Here is a 26,522-nt window from a genome sequence, read left to right as displayed (position 1 = left end):
CTTTTATGACTTTCAAGCCAAATAAAGATTTCCTAATTTGACAAAAAAACTATGATTTGAAAAGAACATAAAACATTTCTTCATTTGTTATGCTTTCCTTCTTCTTTGTCTTTTTATTTAATTTGGATTTTTGTTTGCTTGACGTAAGCTGGCAGAACATGCTGTTCTTTTACTTTTAATAGAACTAAGCAATAGGCAATGGCTTATTTTAATCTGCAAATCAATTTGCATTCAAATTCAATATGTTTGGTCAGATTATTGTAATAAGCAATGTAATGTGCTTCTTTTATAACTACGTTTGGCAAAAATACACATTTCTACATAATCAAATACAATTTACAAATGTATTGTGCATTGGCTTGGAGGAAAATATTACCCAGGACACATTGTTATCTGAGTAGATACAATGCCAACATGAGCACTTCTGAAATAAGCCGGAGTAACAAACACAGATGTTTTATACATGAAGGTGTGTGGCCAGATATCATGGTTAATGTATATCGAAATAAACACAAATAGGATGCCAGAGAATGAATCAAAACTATAATGGAGAGTGGGAGGGTAATAACTAAAATGATGCATTATTAAGCTGCTAATTTGCATGGGGTGACACAATGAGGGTGACATGCAAAGCATTTTGTGACATAACAGAATTTTGCATACAGCAAAAAAGTTGCGAAGATTTTAGTTGAAGTAAATTGATGGTCAATGGAAATTATAACACCCTATGTAAGTTTAAAAAAACTCTGAAATGTACCTAAAACCCCAGTTGAAGAATAGTTATAACTTAAAACTGAAATTTGCCTGTAATGGTTAGCTTCACACCCCATCTCACACAATAGCCATGCAAAGTATAACATGCACACCAATTACAATGCTCATGATCTTACTCCAAACACGACAGATAGTGATTTAAACAATCTCAATGGAAACTTGACATATGAAGGTACTATTAACATTATTAATCATGATCATAGATAGCTGGCATACAAGATGGTCACACCTTATCCTACAGATGGATAACCTGGTTATTCCATGCCTAAATACTGTGGGAAACTAACTAGTCTGGCTGACCGTAACCCCATTGTTGTGAAGCGATAACATGGTGTCTCTCTTAGTGGTGAGCGCTGCTGTGCAGAGTAGAGTACAGTGATACCCACAAGCTGTTAAACCAGATGGAAAGGACTTCAACTTAGCCTGAGGAGACTTCCATGGGCGGTGGGGAATGTCAGTGCATTTTCACAGTTCTGAAGACAAGGAAGTAGGGCCCTGATTATGAGTGGCAGTGGCACACTTGTTTTGCAGCTGGGAAGGCCTGTGTATAATGTATGCTGGCTTTCAATACACAGCAGTGCATGACATAGAATAGTCCATTGGTGTACTATATCATATATGTGAGGTAGACATGGGTGAAGATATAAGATGTGGCCGGAGAGAGTATGAAGAAACAAAAGTCTTACCATGTCACATATCTTATAGCTGGAGGGTACAAAACAGGTATGAGAAGGTATAGGATGAACTAGACGGCCACCACACAGGGCAAGCGTGATGGATTGTTGGAGAGTGAGGTCATCAGGCCTAGTTGTGTGGCAAACCTGGCTAGGTATATGTCATCATTTCTAGTTCTACTAGCATGTGGTGTACAGCTTGACACATTGACCTCAAATACAGGCACACATGTTAGTCCATTGGATATGCTCATGTAAATTGTTTTTGTTGCAGGCACATGAGATTCAATGCATGATTTGGGTCCCATCATTGTGTGCCAGTAAGTTGAATCCCTGGACCTAAATGAGGATTTAAAAAGCAGGACTGTACAGGTACAGGTGAGTGTGTCAGAGTCTGACAATGCCTTATACTCGCCAGACACCCACCTCTAGCAATTATCAAATGGGGTGAGCTTCAGTGCTAGCAGTCTATGTAGTTTGACTGGGCCTATCCCCTCTGCCCACTATCCACAAATATGGAGCCAACTGTGTGTGAAATGACGTCCCATGAGTATACACAAATAGGAAACGCATGGTAGGTACATGCCTTCACACTGTCCTGCAGTGTAGCAAGGGTGTTCGCATTGTAGAGGTGTGTAGATGAGTGTGATAAACTGAACCTTTGGTCACATCAATACACAATGTACATGGAAGACAGCACTGTGTGAAAGCAAGACAGCAGTATCAAACTCAATACATTACCAAACCCACATCACCTTCACAGGAACTGGAGGTGGAGTACTGGCAACAGGAAGGCAGGCACCCTAAAGTACTTGGTACAATACGCACAGTAGTGGTGTCAAAACGTCAAAGCACAATCAGTATAGTCTGCATAAAAAAGTAAGCTAATCACCCTGGCAGACATTATCCTTAATTCAAATGACCCATGTGGGCATGACAGGCCCAGCAAGCTGTATAACTGTGTTGCAATCTGTGTCATTTCATGAAAATTAATCCATGTCACACAGTGGTTGTGTGAACAATGCACAGATACTGCCATCTGAAAGGCAACTACAGTGTAACATGACCTCAATACCTATCAGTAACATATCTCCTACACATCAAAGTTGAAGGGAAAGTGAATTAGAAGAAAGACTGTATGTCAGCCAGATACCTCGTGTCAGGATCTAACACAGATCCCCATTAACATATATATTTTCCATTACAGAGAATGAAACAACACATCCCGACCAGCTGCTTGTCCTTGATGGGGAAACTGATGAGGACAGTTTGCCAACGCTAGACCATGACAACCTCCAGAATATTCTGACCTCCATTGATGCACCTCTCCAATCATGGGAAGGGCCTACATCATTGCAAAGTCTAGAGAGGATCCCCTACCACCAGCCAATCCCTGTCTGCCAGCCCAAACCCAGGCCTGGACACTGAAGTCCCCCAAGTTAAAATCCAACAATGTGCTGTGAGAGTCAAGCAGCAGATGGTAGGTGAGTTGTGGGTGGGACTGAAGACCATGGCGAACACCTTAAAGGGAGTCCATGGCTCCCTCAGTTCCAGTTAGGAAGCCTCTTACTCTACAAGAGGCACATACTGTCCACTACATTAATTGGATCAGTCCCTGGCTGACATTTCTGGTATCATGAGGCAGAGGCATGAACAACTGTGTTGCCGAAGACAAAGCAGCTGGGGGCTAACTGCCCTATCCTTGAATCTATTGAGGAGAAGCAGGACTCCTACATAGCAGCAATTGGTGCCTTACACCACCATGTTGTCATGCTAGTAAACCACCAGGCCCCTCTTAGCGCTGTTCTGCCTTCCTTGTTGGCTCAGACAGTTTCTGCTGGGGACAGGGAATCCACATCATCAGCCCTTGATGTGTGTGTGCCTCTATCACCTCTGGCACTGACAAACCCTCTTCCACTCTTGCAAAAGAATAGACCGCACTTTTTATTTTCAATATTTTTGTACTTACCTCTTTGAGTATAGGGAGTCAATATTTTTTAAGTCGATATTCTGTCAGTGAACGGGTGAATTGACACTACAGCATGTTGAAGCATGAACAGTGCATGAATTATTTGTTCAGTCCAGAATTTTTTTTTTTTATATAGTTTGAAACAGCTGTGGCCAGTGCAGGTAAGAGCAGTGGGACAGAGTGAGGGGGGTTGACAGTCGACAAGGAGGTAACATTAATTATTTATTTAGTTTTCCCTCATGGCCGTCTATCGAATCCCACCACCCACCCGCTCTTACCTGCACAGCCAGCTCCTGGTTTGAAATACTTCAAGGTAAATTGTGTTACACTTTACCCGAATTACATTCTTTCATGATATGGCAAGGAAGACAGACCTAATCTGCAAGACTTAAAAGAAACCCACTCTTTGTCAAACCAATGTCTGTAGCCTATATTGTCAAAAACACAAATTATCAGACCAAGCTAGGCAGACTTTTAAACGTTGTGCCTGAATTATCATAGTATTGCTTTGCCATTGAGTCACACATTGTGTCTCAATGACAGTGCAATACTAAAATCAGATTCAGCAAGCAACACTTGGCCACATTGTGTATCCCTGGTCTGCTTCCACATCTGAAGTAAAGCAAGCCAGCACTGGTCACTACCTTGCATTACTCTATCCTGGAAATGCATTCCATGGGTGGAAAGTGGGTGATCCTACATATCCACCTATGAATTTTGGCACATTCCCAGATTTACCAAGACTTATAAGCATGGGAATGTATCAAAATGCTGCGTCATTCCAGGGGAGGAGTAACAAGGAGAGATACCTTCATTGCTCCAAATTATTTTTACATTCTAATGTAATGTTATCACAATTAGTGTGTTCAACATTCAATAGGTTCTTGATGGTGGTATCACAAGTATGAATAAAAAGTAAGTATTATCTTCAGTTTTAGCTGGGGATATCTTTGGTCATAGCAGCCGATGTCCTTGCGTAGAATTCACTTACAATATGCTCTTTGGCTAGCTAATTGATGACCCTAAAATTGTATCCTGCTGTCAGTGACAGAATCATTTATTTTGAGTCTTTATGAGATAAAATGCCACCAAACAGTAGACAAGGATTTATGAGAAACTGGGTTGTTGGTTGAGTGGGGTGTTTATCATGCTCAAGCAAAAGCTACAATCCTTGTCAGGGTGAATCACAAAAGTCCCTAAATTAAGGAGTTCTTAACCCTCTGGTAGCTTGGCAGGGGAGCAATCAGGTTTAACTTTGAGACAATGTGTAATGTATTAATGAAGCACACAAAAAGTAATGAAGTGAAAACACAACAAAGAAAAATACCATAACAATTTAGTAAAAAAGAGTACATTTTAAAATATTATTTGACACTATAATGACCAAACTCCGATAAATTGAACCAGAGGTGCTTTTAAAAGTGTAAGGTAAAAACTAGTCCTAAAAGAATAAATTACCAGTAAACGGACATGTAGTTATACAAGACAAGGCCTAAGTAAAAACATATGGCCCACTGTAATGGAGCACAGGTCGTATACAAGAAGCAGATTAGGCCAATTGGCTATTGTCTTCGGATTTGGAAGAAATTTCAGCAAAAAGTGTTTGACAAGGTAAAATTCAGCAGGGCAAGGTGATGCCCAAGGAGGAGGCGTTATCGTCAGGGAGCCTGGACGAAGTTCTTTTGAAGATTTCTGCATTCATACTTAGTGCCCAATTCCGATCTTGTTCGGAAGGTCTCCGAATCAGATTTGGAATTGACTAAAGTGATTCAGACGCCTTTTTCCTGACCGTAATGTCCCCGTTCGGAACAACCAAGTACGATGCAAAGATCACGTCAGCATTGAGTGAATCGTTTCCGAACCCAAAACTGTCTATCCGACTCATTAGTAGCCGAATCATGCCGTGCAATGAAGCTGGATTCCGAATGAGTGAGTACGATACATGATTTGGACAGCTGTATCAACTCTGTCTCAGCAAGACAAAACGGCTGTCGGAATCGGACTTTGGGGGGTAGATGCAGCCCTCCCTTCACCAAGAGCCCTTCACATCAGTCGGGTGTGGTGTGCATGGGTTCCCTCGATCCAAGCATGAATAGTGTGGCGGGCAACATGGGGTGCCCACCACAGGGTGTACGCTTTTCCCCACCCACCCCTTTTTGCTATAATAGCCTGTGTACCTGTCTGTATACAGGCTCCAATAGAGTTCCATGGGAGTCTGAGAGTACCGAGTCCTTCACATATGGCTGCTTCGCACTCATTTGGTCAAACTCTCACATCACACTTTGCTAGGAAAGCCCTCCAGATCAAAGTTGTATGGAGGGCTTTCCAAGCGAGACCAGAACTGAGCCCTTATTGGCAAATTCTGGAGAATTCTGGCACAGGGCAGCACAGCAACTTACCTCACTGAATTGCCTTTCATCCAAGGGAAAAGGCAGGGATGCTCCGTACTTATCCAATATGGAGCTTCCCCGACCTTTACCCCTGTGCAGACACTACTTTGGCAGCCTAGCCCTAATATAGGCACCCTTGCACATTGGTTCAAGGGAGCCTGTGTTGTATGCAGGATTGTTTTTAAGCGAGAAGGGGCACCATGGAGGCGTGAAAGAAGAAAAATCAAGAAGAAATAAACATACTTCTCCTTGTTACACCTCACTTCAAGAGGCATATCTTTTTGGGGCATTCCTAGGTTTACCAGCTTTAGTCCATTTTGGGAATCCATTAAAAACCATGGGATTTGCATGGGAACACCCAAAGCAATGCCCATGGAATGCCTTCCTTGCACATAATAATCCAAAATAATGATTTACCCAGCATTGAATTACTCCGTACTATTGAAGCCATTCAAAGCCATGCAAACAGGCTTTGTACAGCTTAATAAATATGACTTGGAGCTTTGCGTCATACATGTACCCCGTTGTGCGGCGCACGCATTATGCAAAGAACTCATAAATATGCCACTTAGTTTATTTTTTGGACATCAAAAACCTCCAGCAGGATGAAGCTGCAAGCTGTCCCTAAGGAGAGCTCCAAAAGGCTGTATACCCCTTTTCCAAATGACAGCTGAAAAGATTTGCTGCTGCATAGAAGCAAAAAATCAGGAGCTGCTGTGGAGTCAGGCCAACCGGTAATGCACCTTGGATGGATCAAGGAACAGGTGGGTCCTGGTCTCCTCTCGGTTCTCAAAGCACTTTTTGGGGAACTTTTTTTCAAAGTACTATATTTTGGATTTTGGATATTTGGGCATCTTTAGTACCTCTCCCAATAGTCTAGGGCTGTGGAGGCACCACTTGCAGGCCAGGACTCACTCAGGCTGGGTCCAGATGTGGGTTCAATAGATAGTGAGCTTTTAGTGTCCCTGAGGCTCTGATCAGGAGGCTATCCAGCTAGACTTTGAAGTCACTCTGGTAGTCCTGGGTTCAAGAGGTGGGGTGAAGCAGCACAGCAGGTTTCTGAGGGTTCAAGGCAGGCTTCAGGCAGCAAAGCAGTACTTTCGGGTTCAACAAAGCAGCCCTCTGAAGTGATCAGCGGGAAACAGCATTAGGCAGTCCTATGAGACTCCTTTATCAGGCCCAGAGAGTGAACTGAAGCATAAGTTTTAGAGTCCTTTTGAGTTCGAGCCTAGACAGTGCATGCGCTGTCGCAAGACCTATAGTAAACAGAATATGGAGGGTCATTTGTCTTGCCGCTTGCCATTGGTTAAGTGTGGCATTGCTCTTCTTTTCTGTCTTGTTGTTGGCTGAAGATCCGATACGTCACTTCCATTATAGCAGGAAGCAGCACCGACCAACTACAGTTTAGTTACACTGCTGGCTGTTATCTTTTTAGTTAGGGGCTGCTTGTTTTCTTTGCTGCTTGCATTTCCACATCTGCCAGTTTCCTGCCCTCACCAGCGTCGTAGCTTCTGACCATGGTGTGCTGTGCTAACTCGGCCCACCATACTCCCAACCCCGGCTCCAGCATCCTGGATGCCACTAAACGACCACCTGGCACTCATTCACTTAATCTTTCCGTAACTACAACTGACTATCTTTAGGGAATACAACTGGTTCTCATTTAAAGCACTGCTACCTTCGAGTGGAGTTTGTGCCATATAAAACTCTCCTCAAAAAATCAAGCAATACTGGGGGTTTTTTGGGACTGCAAATTCAGTTTAATAATGTGCTTGTTATTTACGAGGGGCACTTTGGTGGGGGCGTGTGTGGCCCTCATGCATCATGTTTCATGAAGCTCAGTGGACGCTGTGTTGCTAAAACAATGCACATCACTGCTGCTTCTACTTCCCTGTAAATATTTTTTTTAATCTGAAGATGACCACCACAATGCTTTTTTTCTCCTCTCATAGCCCTCTCTCCCTCCCCAAGCCAATTTCCACACCCCCTTGTTTTTAGAGTGCTTTGTTAACACATCTGTATAAAGTCAGGCGCTGGCTGCCTGTGCAGCTCATATTTTACTCTGCCTCTCTCCTCCCTGTCCCCTGTCATTCCTGGCTCACTCTGGCATTTCTGCGATTTTTTTCTTTTTTTCCTTCTTATTCTTCGCTTCATTCTCTTGTCCATCTCTAGTCATTGCCTCCACGCTCTCTCTCCATTTATATGCACTCTCCGCCTCCATCTGCCTGTGTTTCCTTATTTGTATCCTCGCCTTCTGGAGCCCCTTTCTTTCATTAATATATTATTGTATCTTCTTTACGTTGTCAGGGAAGTAACACAGTCTGTTGCTTTAATCTCTCAAACGGCACAGTACAAAGTGTTGCAAGAGAAGTTTACTAATGCAGTGGCTTTCAGAATGCTGCAAATGGAGGGCTGATAAAAAAGACCAGCTTTCAAAAATGCTTTAATTCCAATGTTGCAATCGGATAGTACACAACATCGGAAATAAAGCATTTTCGAAAGCTGGTCTCTTTCATCAGCCCTCTACATTTGCAGCATTCTTATACAACTGAAAGCCACTGCATTAGTAAACTTCTATTCGAGCACTCGTGGTGTGGCAACGTCATCACCGGCAGTTTTCAAGCGCCTCTCTTAGCTTTGGATTTACTGTCTGTGTTGTAGATGGCGGTAAATGAAAGGCAGTGTGTCACTTTCACGCACTTTGGCGCAGTCACTAACTAGGTCACAACAGTCAAGTGATGGGATAAACGAGGTACAGAATTCCATTCCAACACGTCATTTCTAGTGATGCTTTTTTATGTCTCTGACCTGTGGCATTCCAGTCTACTAATCCCAAAAAATTGCAAATATATTTAGTTGCAGCAGGACTTTCCGGTTTCTGGGCGTGCCACTGACAGGAGAGCTCCCTTTGTCCTTGCATAGAATTGAATGACTACCAAAGATAGGTTACCCAAGCATCCTACTGTTGCAGAGAACTGGGCAGTGACCTACAGGAGTCTTTTTTAAATGTCTTCTTATCTGAAATAGCAACATAGAATTATAAAAGGAGAATAAAGCGATCTGTAAACCCAGGGGGTTGACTCCTCACACCTGTTGGTACTAAAAACTAACTTTGGGAATTTAGCTTACATATCTTTAATAACACCTTCAGCATAAATGCGAGACCTATTGCATTATAAATGCTTGTTTATACTTGGTGCGTTCTGTGAAAAATAAGTTTCCTGAAATCCCCTTTGAAGTGCTTGGAATTTCCTGCCTCCCTGCCCTAGCTTCAGCATGGCTACAGGCACAATGGACTAGTGTGAAGTTCTTTATTGATTTTCAAGAAGGGCTGTGCCCAGCTCCCCCATCCTGCTAGTGATGGCCCATCCAGGCACACTTACTCCCTCTATTGTGTGGCTATCTGGGAGGCATATACAATGAACTGCCAACTGCACCCAGTCATATGACCCAGGGACAGGCTCCAGTCACCAGAAAGTTAGAGCAGGAAAGTGGCAAATTTCTAAAGGTTGCATCTTCAAACTTGTAACGAAAAGTCACTTACACTTTAAAACACAATTAGTCAGACCCCAAACATGAACTTTTTAAATGTTTCAAATCAAAAGTTAACATCAAATGTAATAAGGTCTCACTGTAGTGAAAAAACACACTTTTGAGTGCTTTACTAATAGGATATGTAAAACTTAAAAGTCCAATCTTTTAACTTCAATTAACCTTACCCTATGGGTTGTCTAAGATCTACCTGAGGAATGATGCATAAAATAAAAGGGGAGTTTAAGGTTTGGCATTGGGGTTATATTGCCAAGTTGAATTGACAGTGTCAAACTGTGTTCTTGCTGCAATTTCAGGTCTGGGACCTTTTGTAGGGTTTACCTAAGTATCTGTTATAATATGTGTTACGGGCCCACTAGTAACATTTCATTTACAGTCCATGGGTATATGTTATACCACGTTACATGGGACTTATAGATAAATTAATCCCTTCCGTGCTCATGACTAAACGGTTCCGTCATAAGCCATGGTGGGCATGTGCTGATGACGGAACCATTCAGTCATGGCACACACCCATTGGGAAGAGCTGGCACTCCCCCCATGGGCAGCCCATCTACCCCCCAAAAACCGGGATGAGTTTCTGTAGCCACCCCCAATCACCCCTCGGCAATTTCATGACATCAGTGTGCACTGCACTCACCAATATCATTAGCAAGCCCCGGACAAGCTGGAAGCCATTTGCTTCCCGGCATCAGAGAGAGCAAATAGGTGTTTCCTGCTCCCGGGGGGTTTCCCTGCGCATTGAGGCATCAGGGTAGAGGAATTAATTTTTTCCCTTCCCTGGTGTTTCTTTGCAGGACATTACTGCTGCTCGATCATGCATGGCATCACAATCGTGCAGCAGGAAGCCCAGGGATTTTTTTTTGCTGAAATAGTAGTGACCCCTTGAACATGGGTCACTTCCAATTTGGGGAATTTATTTGTATCTAGTTTCTGAGCTCCCCCCCCCCCACCCCCGGAGACAGAGAGACCTTTATTTTACCATTTCTGTCCAGGGGGGGGGCAGAAAACCCACTAGAGCCAAGGATATGTTTTTAGTGCATGGGGCAATCACTTAGGCAAGGATCTCCCTTACATATTTTTTTACTTGTGGCTCTTTTCTGCCCCTCCCCCCATTTTAAGGCCCATCTGTCCCGGGGAGGTAGAAACTCACTTGACCCAGGGTTTTATTTTTGTGTGAATGGAAGCGGCTCCTTAGGCAAGGGTTGCTTCCTAGAGGCATAATTTAAGTGTTTGTTTCTTTTGCCCCACTGGGGACAGATCAGCCCATTTTATTTTGGCCTCTTCTTTCCCAGGGGGGGGGGGGCATAACAGCCCCACTAGAGCCATGGATTTTATAATGCATGGAGAGATCCCGTTGGCAAGGATTGCCCCCTAATTTTTTTAGTTATACTTGTGGCCAGTTTCTGCCTCCACCTGGGGCGGATTGGCCCTATTTGAAGGCCCATCAGCCCCCGGGGTAGTAGAAAACCCATTAGCACCAGGGATATGTTTTCATTTCTGTTTCAATGTAGCCCCTCTGTGGTCATTTTGTCTCTATTTTGAGGCCCATCTGCCCTAGGGCGGGGAGATGCAGACAACCAATTAGCACTAGGGATATGTATTTATTTAAGACTGGTGATGGCCCCTTAGGTAAGAATTGCCCTAATGTAATGGTGCATCAGTTATTATTTACTTTTGGCTGTTTTTTTTAGTCCTCCTTGGTGGCAGATTGGCCATTTGAGTAGTGACATAACATGTTATGATGTTAATTGTTTTATTTCTTGTGAATTGCAATTGTAATGTTTTACTTCTCCTTTTTATTATAGTTCAAGGTGTGTAGTTGCATGAGTGTTTTTTACTATTTACTCTAAATGAGTTTAATTTCCCTGCATTAAGGTGTTTTTCTAAATTGTGTAATAAGAGCAATATGTTTAGCTTCTATTTTACTGAGTGTGAAAATCTTTCAACAATTGTGTTTGATGTCTATTTTGCTTATAAGTAATTCTTTATTTTTCTTTCTGGTGGGATATCGTTGGTTTTTGCTGTGTCTCTGCAGAGTAGGTGCTGGTGAGTGTAGCTGTCTCTGGCAAGTGAGTTGTAGCGTTTTTGAGTATATAGATCCTTGTGATAAAGCCACACCTTGTTTATTACCTATTTTGCACAGTGTTGGTTGTTGCTGACTTGTTTCAAAGTCTCTTTTCTTAGTAAGGATTGTGGCAAGCCACAGGATTACAGCTCAGTAGGTTGTTAGTGTGCTTTTTGAGTCTTCCCCTTACCATGGTTCACAGACTGACTCTGCATCTGAGGCACAGGAGGGAGTGGAAGATTTTTGCAGTAAGTTTCCTGTTCACAAGGAATAATCAATAATGAAGCCACTCTTTGTGCAGATGAAGTGCCTGTTTTAGGGGAGGACATTGATGTGCCGATAGTGCAGAAAGATGCATCCGGGCTTCAGTCTTGGCTGCAAGGGTTCCCAATGGAAGAGTTGACCTCTGGGTTACCCCAGGCATGGTGCAGCTGGCACTGCCAGACTTTACTGGTATCCCAGGGTGTTGAGTGGATACTGAAATCTTTTGGCTTATACATTATTTTCAGTTGTTTATGGATGATATATTTTTGGCGGAGATTGTTGAGCATACTAATTTGTAGGCTGAACAGTATTTGAGGGACAACAGTGCAAGACTTAGGCCTTACTGTAGAGCTACCCAGTGGACTCCTACAAATCTGGAAGAGTTGAAGAAGTTCTTGGATGTCCCTTTTTTGATGGGCTTGATAAGGAAGCCATCAATGTCTTCATATTGATCTATTAGTCCCTTGATGGCAACGGCTACATTTCCAGTAATCATGAGTCATGATCGGTTTTTGCTTCTGCTTCGGATGCTGCATTTTGATAATGGTTTAGCAATGCCACAAGATTACCCTAATTGTGACCGTATTTTTAGAATTTGGCCTGTCATTGATCACTTTGTAGATTAATTTTCTGAGATCTATGCTGCAGGGAAAAACATATATGTTGATAAGTTTTTGGTCTTGTTCAAGGGCTGCTTGGTTTTTAGGCAGTATATTCCTAGCAAGAGAGCACACTATGGAATTAGGATGTATATGCTGTGTGACGTTCGGACTGGATATGTCTCTAGTTCAGGGTGTACACCAGTAGCGATTCCAAGATTGACCCCCCCCCTTGAGAAAATTATGTGGGAACTTGGTAGAGGACTTTTTAACAAAGGTCACCATTTATATGTAGATACCTTCTACACTGGTGTGCAGCTGTTCAGGGTATTGGTCAAAGTAGGCACTGTTGCTTGTGGCACAACCCTCTTTAACTGTAAATGTTTCAAAAGCGTAAGCGAGGACAGTGCAGTGAGTTGTATAGTGAGGAACCACTAGCTTTGAAGTTTGCAGACAGGAGAGATGTCTACATGGTGACAACCCTTCATCATGAAAGAACTTCACCAGTGACTGTTTGGGGTTATGTTGTTGAAGAGTGCAAACGTATATGTATTTTAGACTATAATAGGCATATGGGTGGTGTTGATAGAGTAGATTAGAGCTTGGAACCTTTCACTGGTCTTCGTAAGGCTTTCATTGTGTATAAGAAGTTGGCTATCCATCTTTTCCACTTGACAACCTTTAATGATTTTGTTGTATTTAAAGATTGTTCTATTGAGTCAACAATGACTTTTGTTTCAAGAGTCTAGTTGTAGTGGAATAGGCAAGTGCTCCTAGACTTGGAATGGTGGAGGAAGTGGCTAGATTAAAAGAACACTTTATGGGCCCCCCAATGCCATTCTTTCAGCCATATATGCAACCATATGCGGGTTGGATGAATCCTTACAATCAAGGTCCAGAACAAATGCAAAACTTCATGGGGATACCTCAACAAGGGTCAAATAATCAGAACCAAGATCCTTTTTTATTGAGGGGCCAAAACCAAAGAGGAAGGAGAAGAGGCATAACATGGCAAGACCAACAGCCAAATGTTCAGACAAGGAGCATGACCTCGACAAAGCCAGGGACCAGCAAAACGAGTCACTGATAGTGAACCTAAGCCCAGTGACCCTTTCGGTAGACCAAAAAAATGTCCTGAACAAAGGACTTGGATATGTCCCTACCCCCAACCTTGATTTGTTCCGACTCAAGAGTGAACTATCAGAGTTTTGTCGTTCTCTCAAGTTAAAAGCACACTTTGGGGAGTCGCCAGTAACTTCTGATCTAGGAGACACGAACCTCCGCAAAAAATCAAACTACAGCCCACCGACAAACATGGTACCAGTAGAAATACTAGCCTTCGAACAAGCGGTCCTAACTGGAATTGATAACTTGGCAACTAATGTGCGAAGACCCTTCCAGAACTTAACGAGATCAGAAAGAATCGCTTTGGAAGAACTCCAGACAAATGAGAATATCGTCATAAAACCCGCTGATAAGGGTGGAGGTATAGTTATCCTCGGAAAAGAAGGCTATATGAATCAATGTCTTGATCTATTGGCGGATGAGAAATTTTACACCAAAATCACAATTGATCCAACACCAAGATTACAGACAATCATTGCCATCATGGTTCATGAAGCCGAAACAAATGGCTGGATAAGCAAAAAAGAGGCTGATTTCCTAGTAACTGAGAACCCTAAGATCCCCTATTTCTACTCCCTCCCCAAGACACACAAAAACAGAATACCTCCTCCAGGCCGTCCAATTGTGTCGGGGATAGGGTCAGCACTGGAACCCCTATCTAAATTTGCGGACAAATTCCTCCAACCACTTGTCAAAAGAACACCAGCCTATTTACAAGACACCCGAGATCTGTTGAATCAGCTGAAAGATCTAACCTTTGACCCCACCAAGATGCTCCTGGTGGGATTAGATGTTGAATCCCTATATACGAGTCTGCCCCAAAAAGAGACTCTGGAAATGTTGGAAGACGTACTTTTCATGGAGAACTGGGATTTCAGAACACCCAGACACTTTGTTTTGGAATGCTGCCGGATGGCACTTACTGAAAACTATTTTGAATTCGAAAACCAATTGTTTTTACAGAGCCATGGGACCTCTATGGGCAGTGCCTTTGCGCCATCGGTGGCTGGACTCTACGTCAGTAATTTTGAAACTCATCATGTACTCACAACTGCCAACCCATACGTTTCCAGTATCATTTACTGGAAACGTTATATAGACGATGTCTTCTTGATTTGGCTCAATAACCAAGACCTGAAAACTTTTGTCGACTGGCTTAACACACGTGATCCCTGGTTGAGATTCACATACACAGCTGACAAGGAAAGTATTGACTTCCTAGACCTCACGATCTTTTCAGAGAATAACCAAATCGAGACAAAAACCTTTAGAAAACCGACTTCCAAAAATAGCTTGTTGTCCTACAAAAGTTATCACCCTCAACCGCTCAGAGACAACCTACCTTACAGCCAATTTTTGCGCTTAAAAAGGAACTGCAGTCAAAGAAAGGATTATCAAACACAATCATGAGCCCTGAGTATCAGATTACAACAAAGACACTACAAAAACAGCACAATATTAAAATGCCAAAAAAGAGCCCAGAACCAGCCGAGGGAAAACCTTCTAACATCTTTTGAAAAAACTGAAAATAAGGACCTCGTAACCTGTGTGACCACATTTGGCCCTGCAACATACCAGGTCAACAAACTGATCAGTAAGAATTGGCATATTGTAAACACTGGCAAATTCAACTGGACAAAACCCCGTTTTGCAAATAGACGTACAAAAAATCTACGTGACATGCTGGTTCATACCCGTCCAAAACAGAAAAATCCAACGAATCAGATCAGAAACATAAACATGGCTCCAGTGTCAGGCCACTACCCATGCGGTTCTTGCACAGCTTGTACTTCTACATCCATTTCTAAAACATTGCAATTGTCACCAACATTCACGTGGACCCAGCGACAACATAGCAACTGCAACTCTTCTCATGTGATCTACATGGTCACCTGTCCATGTGACAAAAAATACATCGGTATGACCTGCAGAAAGGTTAAACTGCGCATAGGAGAGCACAAAAGCAACATACGCTTAAAAAAGAACACAACCAAACTATGTGCACATTTCATCGAACAAAAACATAGTATTGAAGACCTGAAGTGGACAGTTATAGAGAAAGTTCAAGACAATACACCCAACGTTGAAAAAGTGTTGTACGAAAAAGAACAACGCTGGGTGGACCGCCTTAAGACGAATAAATATGGTCTAAATGATGATATTTGCTGGCACCACTTCGCACGCTGATACTAGCAGTTTGTTAATCTGAAAATTTAGAGTCCACTTAGTGTTCTGACACTCATAACCCTATGAGATTCTAAGTTCATCCCGTCTACAAATGTACTCCCTAAGGAACAGGTACAGTCCGTATCCTTTACAAAGGATATATATTTCAAAGTTCATCCCGTCTACAAATGTACTCCCTAAGGAACAGGTACAGTCCGTATCCTTTACAAAGGATATATATTTTTCAAATATAAATTTCTATGATTCAATGCCTTAATAATTACGAGACCATGATGTAAATAACCTATAAATTACTTATTAGGCATACAATTTTTTAATAATTACTTTTGAAGCTGTTCTTCGGTTGTATACAAAAGTCTCATTTCTATCTCTATGATTAGCGTAGTTAAAACGCCATTGGAAACGTGCTCTTGGCGTCCAGGAGGCAGAGCCAGCACAAGACGCGGAACACATTTCCGCTGCGGGTAAGTCGTCCCTCCACCGCCCTCGCTCATCTACAACTTATAGCACCAGAGTGACTAATACCTTGATTCTCTGATACTGTTATAGCCTGGGATCTCCTGAGGGAACCTTTTTCTAAACACAATTAAGGTAAGACCTCACATGGGGTATGACGGACTTTCTTACCATTACGTAAATGTGCCGAACACTTATCATCCCCGTTTTCTCTGTCAGGTTCGCATACTCAAGTTCACCTGATTTAGAGGTATGTCACATTCCTTGCAATTTACATGTCGCATTAAGTCGCCACCATTTACTCGCCAACATGTCCCTATTGTTCTCAATTTCCTATAACAGCATGCCACAATTGAGCTTGCATGAAAATGGTACAATGTTTTTCCATTTCTTCTTTTTAACCGCACTTTGGTAAAATGCCACTAGTGACCCCAACCCTCTTTTTCTTAAAATTTACAGGTGACTACATAGAACCACGTAAGGGTAAGATTGTAAATTACACCTCTACCCCCCTACATCACAAATAGTGATAGGTAGATCTCTGTTTATTGTTGTTTTTTGTCCTGACGAATGCTCTTAGACCCACGGGCCAACAGAGCAGAAACATGTCGACGTTTTGTCAATACTACTAATATATGCTATGGATTCCTAATTTTCCAGCGAGCATACCAACTTCTTTTTAAACTAGTTGTCCACCGATACTAATAATAAAGAGTATCTTAATCGGTTGGAAACTATTTTATCCCTTTTTGTGCCTTCTGTTGGGGTTATTCGAATTTTTTATCTCTGGAGACTGCCACGAAAAAACCAGAGAAAGCCTCGGGCGAGGCTAGGCAATACACAATTTTGTCAAACCCGATGATTGCTGCCAAAACGTTTGTGTGGGGCGGAGAACAAGATATACCGCTTCTCGTTATACACAACGCTTATGAGGGTTTCACAATATATTTCACAATATATTTCTCTTGGTATAAGTGGTAACAAGTGTCCTATCCATTTTTGATAATCTAGATTGAAAGATCGCCACTTTCCTGATCACATTCCTCCCACGCCCACTTTCCCAGTAGGAGATGTAGAGACTGTTGGCAAAGAGGTATGAAGAAGGAAACTCATATGTACTGCCCCCAAATGTCCTTCTGTTCCTGCACTGTGTGTGCCTGCTTGTTTTTAGAATGTACCACATTTTTGGGAGCATCCATGAGAGGTAAAGTGAACTGCCTGGTCTTTATTGTTTTATATTGTTTGTTCAGTTTAAAGGTTGGCATTAGTGCAATGTATTTAATTTCAGCTTTTGTGTTTTCAGTTTTGTATTTACCTACAATTTGTTTTTTCTTTTCTTTTTTTGCATTAATAAAACCTAAATGTGATTGTGGTGTGTGAAGCCAGACAGTGTGCATGGAGTGGCGATTGGCTGGCGGTGTGCATGGACTGGTGCTTGGCTGTCAGTGTGTGCAGACTAGGGCTTGGCTGGCAGTTTGTGTGGACTGGTGCTTGGCTGGCAGTGTGCGTGGACTGGAACTTGACTGGCAGTGTGTGTGGACTAACATTTGGCTTGCGGTGTGTGTGGAATGGTGCTTGGCTGGTGGTATGGGTGGACTGGCGTTTGGCTGGCGGTGTGTGTAGACTGGCTCTTGGCTGGAAATATGTCTGGATTGCTACAGAACATACAGAACGCCGCCGCAAGACTGGTCCTCAACCTGCCAGGACACTGCCACATCTACCAGCACCTGCGCACACTCCACTGGCTCCCCTTTGAGGCTGGAGTCACCTTCAAGATGCTTACCCACGCACACAAGGCCCTCCACGACACCCGACCAGCATACCTGAACAGCTAACTCAAATTTCATGCACCCAAAGGACACTACGAACAGCCCAGCTCTCCTACGCCATAGTCCCCTGCACCAGAAAGACCATATCGGGAGGCCGCTCCTTCTGCTTCCTTGCGGCCAGAGCCTGGAACGCCTTTCTGCTCCACCTCAGACAAACAACATCACTCCCCTTCTTTGCAAGAAAACTCAATACCTGGCTCTTCAATAGATGCCCTCCTTGATGGACTGTAACCTGCATATCCACACTCCAAGCGACTTGAGACCCTTACGGGTGAGTAGTCATGCTTAACAAGCGCCTGATTAATTGAACTTGACTGTCAGTGTGCGTGGAATGCTGCTTGGCTGGCAGTGTGCGTAGATTGGCGCTAGGCTGGTGGTGTGTGAGTAGTGACTTGCTGCTGGTCACTGCACACACTGGCAGCCAAACACCAGTCTACACAATCCATCAGCCGGTGTGGTTGCTGTGTCAGGCATGTGGGCATGTGAAAGTGATGGGCCCTTGAATAGCGCTGTCGGTTGATATGAATGTTGTAATGTGCTGGGCCCATGGCAGGTGGTCTGAATGGTCTTGTGTCTGTCACATATTAAATTTGTGTGAATGGCATTTAAGAGGTTGGTGCCTTGCCACGGCTTTATAGCTCACAAGCTGTGAGGCAATGGTTCAGTTTCTTGTCCTTTCAATTATTGACAGTGCATTTCCTTTTTGTGAACTCTCTTGTTAATAAAATGTTATATACTGAATGATTGTGTAGCAATATTTGTGTTGTCTGTCTTTCTGTGCTAAGGTGTAGTTTGTATCTAGGGAAAATCTACCAACTTTAGATATTTTTGTAAACTAAAAAAATGGGGAATACTGGGTGGAGTGCCTCTCATGGATCCCTACAATTCTTTTTACTCATAACGCCATGCAAACCTCAAAATGGGATTCTAGTCACACATTTTCCTTGCATTACTGTGTCATAATCTTCTGGTATCAGAAAAATGACAAATTTCCTACCACCCAGCGATCTCCCAGGTCTCCCAATAAAAATGGCACTTCACTGCTGCTTTTTCGCCCGGTCGACAAGTCGACCTGGTGGAAAAGGGTTTAATATGACACCTAGACACCGCCATCCATATCAGGGTGCAGGTGGGAGGCATCCTCAGCCACGGAAAGGCATGCGGATTTTGAAGTTGGGGGCTTGTTGCAGGCCCCCAGGATGTTGAGGGGGTGTGGGGGCACAGAGGGGTACCTATGGTACCCCCCTACATGTGCATGGACAACATGTCAGGCACCGTGTGGTGCCTGCCACGTTGTGCATGCACATGCACTACATGCATTTTTGGCATTGCGGTGGGTGATGCTGAAAGCACCGCCTGCTGCAATGTTAAAAATGCCAGTGTGGTGGGCGCATCCTAATTACCCCCACGGGACCGCCACGCTTATGGCGGGTGGTCCCTTTTTACGTCAGGATGTCGGGCAGACTTCATCCTAATGATGCCCTATATCTCTTACAGTGATTGTTGTTTTTGGGTGCGGGAGGAATTAAATGGGGAATGTGGAGATCCTCTAACCTAAAAAAGAGGGTGACAGAGTGCATGCCTGTTTCTTCCACGTTTCATTAATATATTTGATCAACATTTAATCTGTTTGCGTGCATGCCCGGAATCGTGGTCCACCCAACCACATGCTTATGAAACACTTAAAGAAGTGGGGCGAAGACCAGACTACCAGTGTTGCTTCATGCACAACAAATATGCCACAAATTAATCCAGTTTCTCAAAAATATCTATTCCAATTTAATCCACTTTTTTCCATGATTCATTGCTTGTTTTCCAGTCACATGAGAGGCACTTATTTACTGTATCCTAAATGCTGTTGAAATGCTAATCCAGGCCTTATTCAGAAGCACGGTGTGTAAACAAGTAATGGCTACCACTTTCTCCACCCATCTATGTTGTGACATAAGGTCTTCACATTCTTGTCTCAGTAAGTGGATCTCTTGTAGCATATGAACTTGCAACATATTCTTTTTTATGTATTGCAAGATCAAAGGTTGCTTTCTCTAATATTCCCCAGTAACTATTTATTGTTAGTCTGACCCCATTTTCACCTAATATTGAATTTGTACTATTATAGGACATATATATTTTTATTTTTTCCCGCATGATCCCCACCTTGTGCTAACTCACCATATGCCTTTTTGAGATCCTCACTCCGAGTGTTCCTAATTCTTGTACTTATTAAACTTTTTGTCCTACTCCAACCTGATGTGTGTGATAAAATTGTCTACATCTGCAGGTTCATAAAAAGTGTGCATCTTATATCATTTTCAACATTGCTCAGAGCCTGAGTTGTACACTGGCTCCGAATTTCCGCAGCCTCTCCATCAGTTACCCAGCTCCCATTATCTATCTTCCTTGACACCTGAAAGATATGACTAAGAAAGTGAGCCCTGTTGAATCCTGGATTAAATTTCAACTGTCTTAACTCATCCTTCTGAATTTCGATCATGAGATCTATTGAGGAAGTTACCTGAGGGAGTATGTCTTTTAAAAGGTTCACTACAAAAAGCTAACCATAATTGCCCTCAGCACCTTCCGTCATGTTCAGAACTCTGCAATTACTCCATCTTGAGTTATTTTACATGCTTTCAAGTTTATCCACTAGCTTTTTACCTCTCTGATATAACTGGACATCCTCTTACATGTTTGTGTTAACTACAGTGTATTGCTCTTGTTCACTACTCACAAAACCCTTGGTGCATTGGGCTAAACCAACTATGTTTTCAGCAAGACTTGAGCAAGGTTCTTGAATCTCGTTCTGGTTCACGTCAGAGATGGAAAACCACCCTTAATCTCCTGGTAAAGAATCCCAATCATTTTCTGAACTTTCTGCCATCAATCTGAGCTATTGTTACTAGTTGTTAGGCTCTATATTGCCTCGTGGCCTGCCCCTACTGGAATGACTTCCACTGAATCTGATGGTATCACGTCTTCTGGGTCTTACATCATACGGGGGCCAAACTGATTTGCCAAAGGTAGGTCTAGGGGTGCCGGTTCTGCACCTTAACTTTCTCTTACTGCGATCACCCCTCTATACACCTGGTCTCCATACCCACATTCCAACATGGGGCATTACCAGCCTTTCTCTGTCCTGGAACTCTGGGATGAATTCCTGAGACCAACCTCACCTTAAAAAAATAGGACCTCAGAGACTATGTTATTTTAGCATTTCTAATATTCATATTGACTGGGTTATTTTTTAAGTCAGCACTCTATTTGTTGATGCTTTCCTTCGTGGTCTCTTTAGGTTTCTCACGCTTACTCTTTGTTTACCTGCTGCTGTTCTCTTTCCCTACCGGCCACTGGGTTTGCCATTGGTATTGCAACAAGGGGGTTTATAGATCTTAACATTCACTGTTTCCCTATAGTCACACTCTCCCTTACTAGAAGTTGAGACACCCAATAGCATTCTTACATTCTAAATTTGCCACAACACTATTGCCCATTTCCATCAGGCAGCCCTAGTCATCTACATTGCCAATTGCCCGCCTCCTAGACCCCGGCAACTTTTTAGGCTTTCTAGTCAGGTATGTGCCTGAATGCTCTCCGGCTTCCTTGCTTCAACAAGGAGCTGAGTCCCCACGTATTCTAGCTGTGCTTCAAGCTGGTGAGCTTGTGCTGACTCTACTGGTGCTGCATCTTAATGAGATGCACTGCATAACTGGCTTCCTTTGGAAACTCTGAACTAGCACAGCTTGACCAACTGCATTAGCTGCAATGTTGGCAGGGGACTCCAGGTTAGTGGGTCAAATACGGGGAAAATAAAGAGAATACACTATGATTCTTACTGACCCCTGAGGAGGAAGCTCCCAACCGGCTTCTCTATCTGGCTGCCATGCTCCCACAACACTGCCCTATTTGCTAGGTGTTTTCGTTAGCTCAACTTCTACTCTTTATAAAATATTTGATAAAAAATGTATATCCTAGGATGCTGAGAGGCACAGATGGAACTCAAGTAGGAAAGAGATCTTAATTTTAACTTGTTTGTTAATTTGCAAAATAAAATTTGGCTGAACATTCGAAAATCCTTAATATCAGCAAATACGTCCCAATCTTTGTTTGTCACAAATAATAAATTTCTTATAACTCCCCAACCTTAGTCTTAGATAACTACTGGCAAACTAGGGGAGTGTGTTACAGTACCAGTGGTTGGCCATATGTAGTGCTGGACTTACTACAGATGTGTAAGTTACTACAAAAGTGTGGTTTGTGAACACTGACAAGTACTGAACTTACTCTAAAGTGTAAACTTACCCACAAATGTAAGTTACCTTTGTGAATGAGGCCCTTCCAATTTGAATGCTACACAAAGTACACTTACTACAAGGTGTAACTTACTAAAAAGTATAATTACCTTTGTGAATCGGGTCCTGAATTCCAAACAAATTTTCATTTTAATATGTCAATTTATTCCTCTGGAGTTCATCGGAACACCAGAGTGAGTGTATATTAAATGTTAAAATAATTAACCTTATATTAGCAGTTACATTACAACAACTTATCAATTGGAAGAACACAAAAACATTTTGTTTGAAGTTTGGAGGTATGGAGCATATTAAAAAATATTATAACCACAAACTTTATACAGTATATTTTATCCTATCTTGCTTGCTAGGAAAAGAGAAGCTCCATGGTCCCCTCTTACAATTCATCTAAATATTTTTCTTATTTATTTTACCTAGATTTGTATAATTTATTATTATATCTATCTTCACTCTGAGTATTCTTTATAACACAATGACTGTGTTTTTAAATGACACAAGATGTGTTTAATATATTATCGGAACAGTTAGTATATTATAATCCATGTTCCTCATTAGGAATGCCTCACTTCTTATTTAATTCTTGATATTCCTACTTTTAATTTCTTTCCCACTATTCATTCCTTTGCCTCTCTGTTTTTCCTTTCTCCATTTGTTGTTGCTAATTTTATTATTGATTGTTAGACCTGCCAGCCTTAATGCGGTCTTCCCTAAAAACATTTGCCTTCACCCTCCTATTTTACCAAATTTGTTGGCTACTAAACAGTGCCAACATGATTGTGCTCACTCTTTCAAATATGGCAAAATTAAAATGGTATACATGCATTTTAAGTTGCATATGTCCTAGTAGTGAAAAATTCCTAAATTCTTTTTTCACTGCTCTGAGGTCTATTTCTCCCATAAGATAACATTGTGTTGCCTAATTACGTTTCATAATAAGTGCTAACATTTGATTGGGAACAGGTAAAAATGTGGTGTTTGATGTCTGAGAAATTGTAATATAAAACCTGCTCATGGCAAAGTCAGATTTTAAGTGACAGATTTCAAAATGCTACTTTTAGATAGTTGGCAGTTCTCTGCCCTAACTATGTTGTTCCTGTAGCCTGTTCCTGGGCCACATGACTGGGTGTAGTTGGTAGCTGGACTTTGTTTATCCCTCCCAGACAGCCACTCTATAGAGAGAATAGGTGTGCCTGGATGGGCCATCTCCAGTAAAAGAAAGAATTGCTAGCCCTCCCACTTTAATTAGTCTCTCTAAACTCTGAGACTACAAACAAAAGCAAGTCAATTTGTTTGTATGGGTAATTTTATTTAACCCTTTTATTCATTATTTTGATAGTATTTGTTTTTTTCATAGGCAAGAAGAACACTTTATATACACCTGTACACAATACAAAATACATTTATACATATTTACAACTACTATACAAATAACACATATGTAATCAATCAAACAGTTATCCACAAACTTCTTTTGCAAAAATATATATATATAGAGCAATTCTATCTCTCCAAATAATTAATCTTTGTGAGATCGTCAAGCCACTATTAGACCCATAAGGTGAAAAAAAGGCAACAGAAATCGAATTTAATTCACAGTCAATTCCAACAAAATGCGTGAACCCTTCAAGGGCAGATATTTTGTAGTGTCTGTCTGCCGTTTGCCTTGCCATGGCAAAGTCAGATTTTAAGTGACAGATTTCAAAATGCTACTTTTAGATAGTTGGCAGTTCTCTGCCCTAACTATGTTGTTCCTGTAGCCTGTTCCTGGGCCACATGACTGGGTGTAGTTGGTAGCTGGACTTTGTTTATCCCTCCCAGACAGCCACTCTATAGAGAGAATAGGTGTGCCTGGATGGGCCATCTCCGGCATGATGGGGGGGGGGGGGGAGATCTGGGCACAACTTAACCTGGCAAATCAATAGGCTATGCCTTGTTTTCACACAAATGACTTGTCAACCCTACATTGTTCATTTAGACAGCCGGGAGACATGGCAGGGAAAGGAAGCAACTTCAACCACTTCAAAGGGAGTTCTCTAGAAAAGTCTCCTACTTTAAAGAAGGCATCAGGTACAAAGACAGGACCCTCAAACCCACACATCAGTTCACTTTCTGGATCTGTAGAAGGACTCTCAAATGACTGCCTGCTTCTTTGTCCTGCAGGTTACTTCAGAAGCAAGGTTTGCTGCACCTGGAAGGGCTGCTTTGCTGCCTGAAGCCAGCCTTGAGCCCTGCTGTTTTAGCCCTGTTCCACTTCATGAACCAAGGAGTTCCTGAGTGATTACAAGAGCTAGTCAGTTGGCCTCTTGATCAGAGTTTCAGGGGCAAAAGGCTCCAATCACCTTGAACCTGCACCTGGACCTAGCCTCAGTGAGTCCTAACCTTACAAGTGGTGCCAGTGTAGTTCTGGACCCTTGGTTGTGGTGTTAAAGATGCCCAGATAGCCAAAATCCCAAACTTCACTGTGACTTTGCCTTGCAGCCCCCCCAACAATGACGACTCCTCCTTGGACACCACCTGCAGCCTTTACCTTTTCAGACACATTTATGCAGAAATTTCCTATAAATCTGAAAGTATGCCCTGACCATTCACAAGCCACTTCTTCCATCTGACTCATGCTCCATCCCTGTCTACCATATTTTTGGACTTTGACCTGGTCTCATGGGCTAGATGTCCGTGGTTGTAACTTAGATCTTTTAGGTGGAAGTTTTTACCTTAAACTTAAAAATTTCATAGCTCTGTTCAACTGGTTGGATGTTCTTTGTTCTGCTGTCCTCTAATTTTTGGACATTTTCTAAATTGGTTTGTGATTTTTCTTCTGTTGTCTTTTCACTTCATGACGGTTTGAATGCGAAACACATACTTTACACAATGCCTCGACTTTTTGCCGAGCTACCAGAGGGTTATACACAAGTTAATTAAGTAACTTTTGTTGTTGATTCTGAAAGAGATTTGTGTTTATTGTTTGGGAAGGTTTGCAGCCCACTCGACCAACAACCCAGATTTCCACATTGATCATATACATATATTGGTGTAAATATTCCTTTTGGTAATGTTTTGAATAATTCATAAGTCTATATGTATTTAATGCAATGTTCTATTATATACTACTTCCTATGTTAAAGCATCATTTATTTTCATTACAGAGTGTTTGTTATTGTATGTATTACCTTCAGTTGTATGTCTACATAGCTATAAGTAATATAGTCATTCTAAAACTTAAATAAAGCTGCTCAGTACCCTATTATATGGGGTAAAATAGCTAATATTCGATCTCAAATAAGTTAGATCACTAATCATCCTTTTCAATTTTCATGATCAAAACAAATTAACCCACCAGTTTATTTTAGCAATTACAGGTCAGGAAGGGCAACTATTTAAAACATAATCTGTTAAAATCACTGCCTTTTTACAATTTCATGGAGGCTTACACTCCACTTCATTATGTAATCAGACTTAACCGTAGGCATTGAAACAATATTTATTGCAGACTATACACAATACTTTAAGGCGCTCATGTCAGGGAAAATGCCTCTACCCGACACCTACTCGGAATCCGGACCAACTGACTTGCGGTCAGCGGGTCCGATTGCCGAATTACGATGCGACCGAACACATTTCGGTTGGAGTTCCAATGTTTCCCATGGGAGCTAGTGTTCAACCGGCCAGAACACAGGTCCTATGGAGAAATGGGGTGGTGTGGAAAATTATGCTCCCTGTTGCAAGCACTCCACAGTGCATGCCATACAGTGCAGGGTTTTACAGTGAGGTCCCATGGGTATCCCTTCTTCCATCAACCGCGGGCCGCAAGCCTAGGGTGCCCTGTCAGGGGCCCCCAAAGTCACTTTCGACAGCCTTCACATGTCGGACAGGCTGATGCGGAAAGGCTGTTTGAAATCGAAATCGTAATCCTGAGGGCAAAAAAGCTGTCCATAGGGGTGTACGATGTGGTTCCGACCGACAGTAATACTTTGTGAGTCGCTCAAAACCAATTTAGAATGACTGCACGGTTGACATCCCGACGGTGAACATCGTAATCGGGCAGTTGGAATATAAACCAACCGAGTCGGTCAGAAGGTCTCAGACACAGGGCGGATTCCGATCTTGGTCAGAAGGCCTCCAGACAGGTTCTGTAACGAGCAAATCTAATTTGAAGCCTATGATTCCGACCGAATCGTCCCCTGTTCTGGATGACCAAGTACAATGCTAAGATCTCGTCCGCACAGACCAAATCATTTCCGAACCCAATCCTGTCAGTCCGACTCATTCACAGCCGATTTGTGCCACTCGATGGAGCCAGTTTCCGAACGTGCGAGTACGGTGCATGA

General features: G+C 42.3%; 1 protein-coding gene across 8 annotated transcripts in view; it reads right to left on the bottom strand.

The window, feature by feature from the left end:
- The window catches only part of LOC144822619 (uncharacterized), a 502,963-nt gene that overhangs the window by 429,923 nt on the left and 46,518 nt on the right, over positions 1 to 26,522 (bottom strand). The window lies entirely within an intron of this gene.

This window comes from Lissotriton helveticus, chromosome 3_1 (genome assembly GCF_964261635.1).
Source record: "Lissotriton helveticus chromosome 3_1, aLisHel1.1, whole genome shotgun sequence".
NCBI lineage: Eukaryota > Metazoa > Chordata > Amphibia > Caudata > Salamandridae > Lissotriton > Lissotriton helveticus.
Note: the sequence above shows the minus strand (reverse complement) of the source record. Positions and strands in the feature narration are given on the sequence as shown.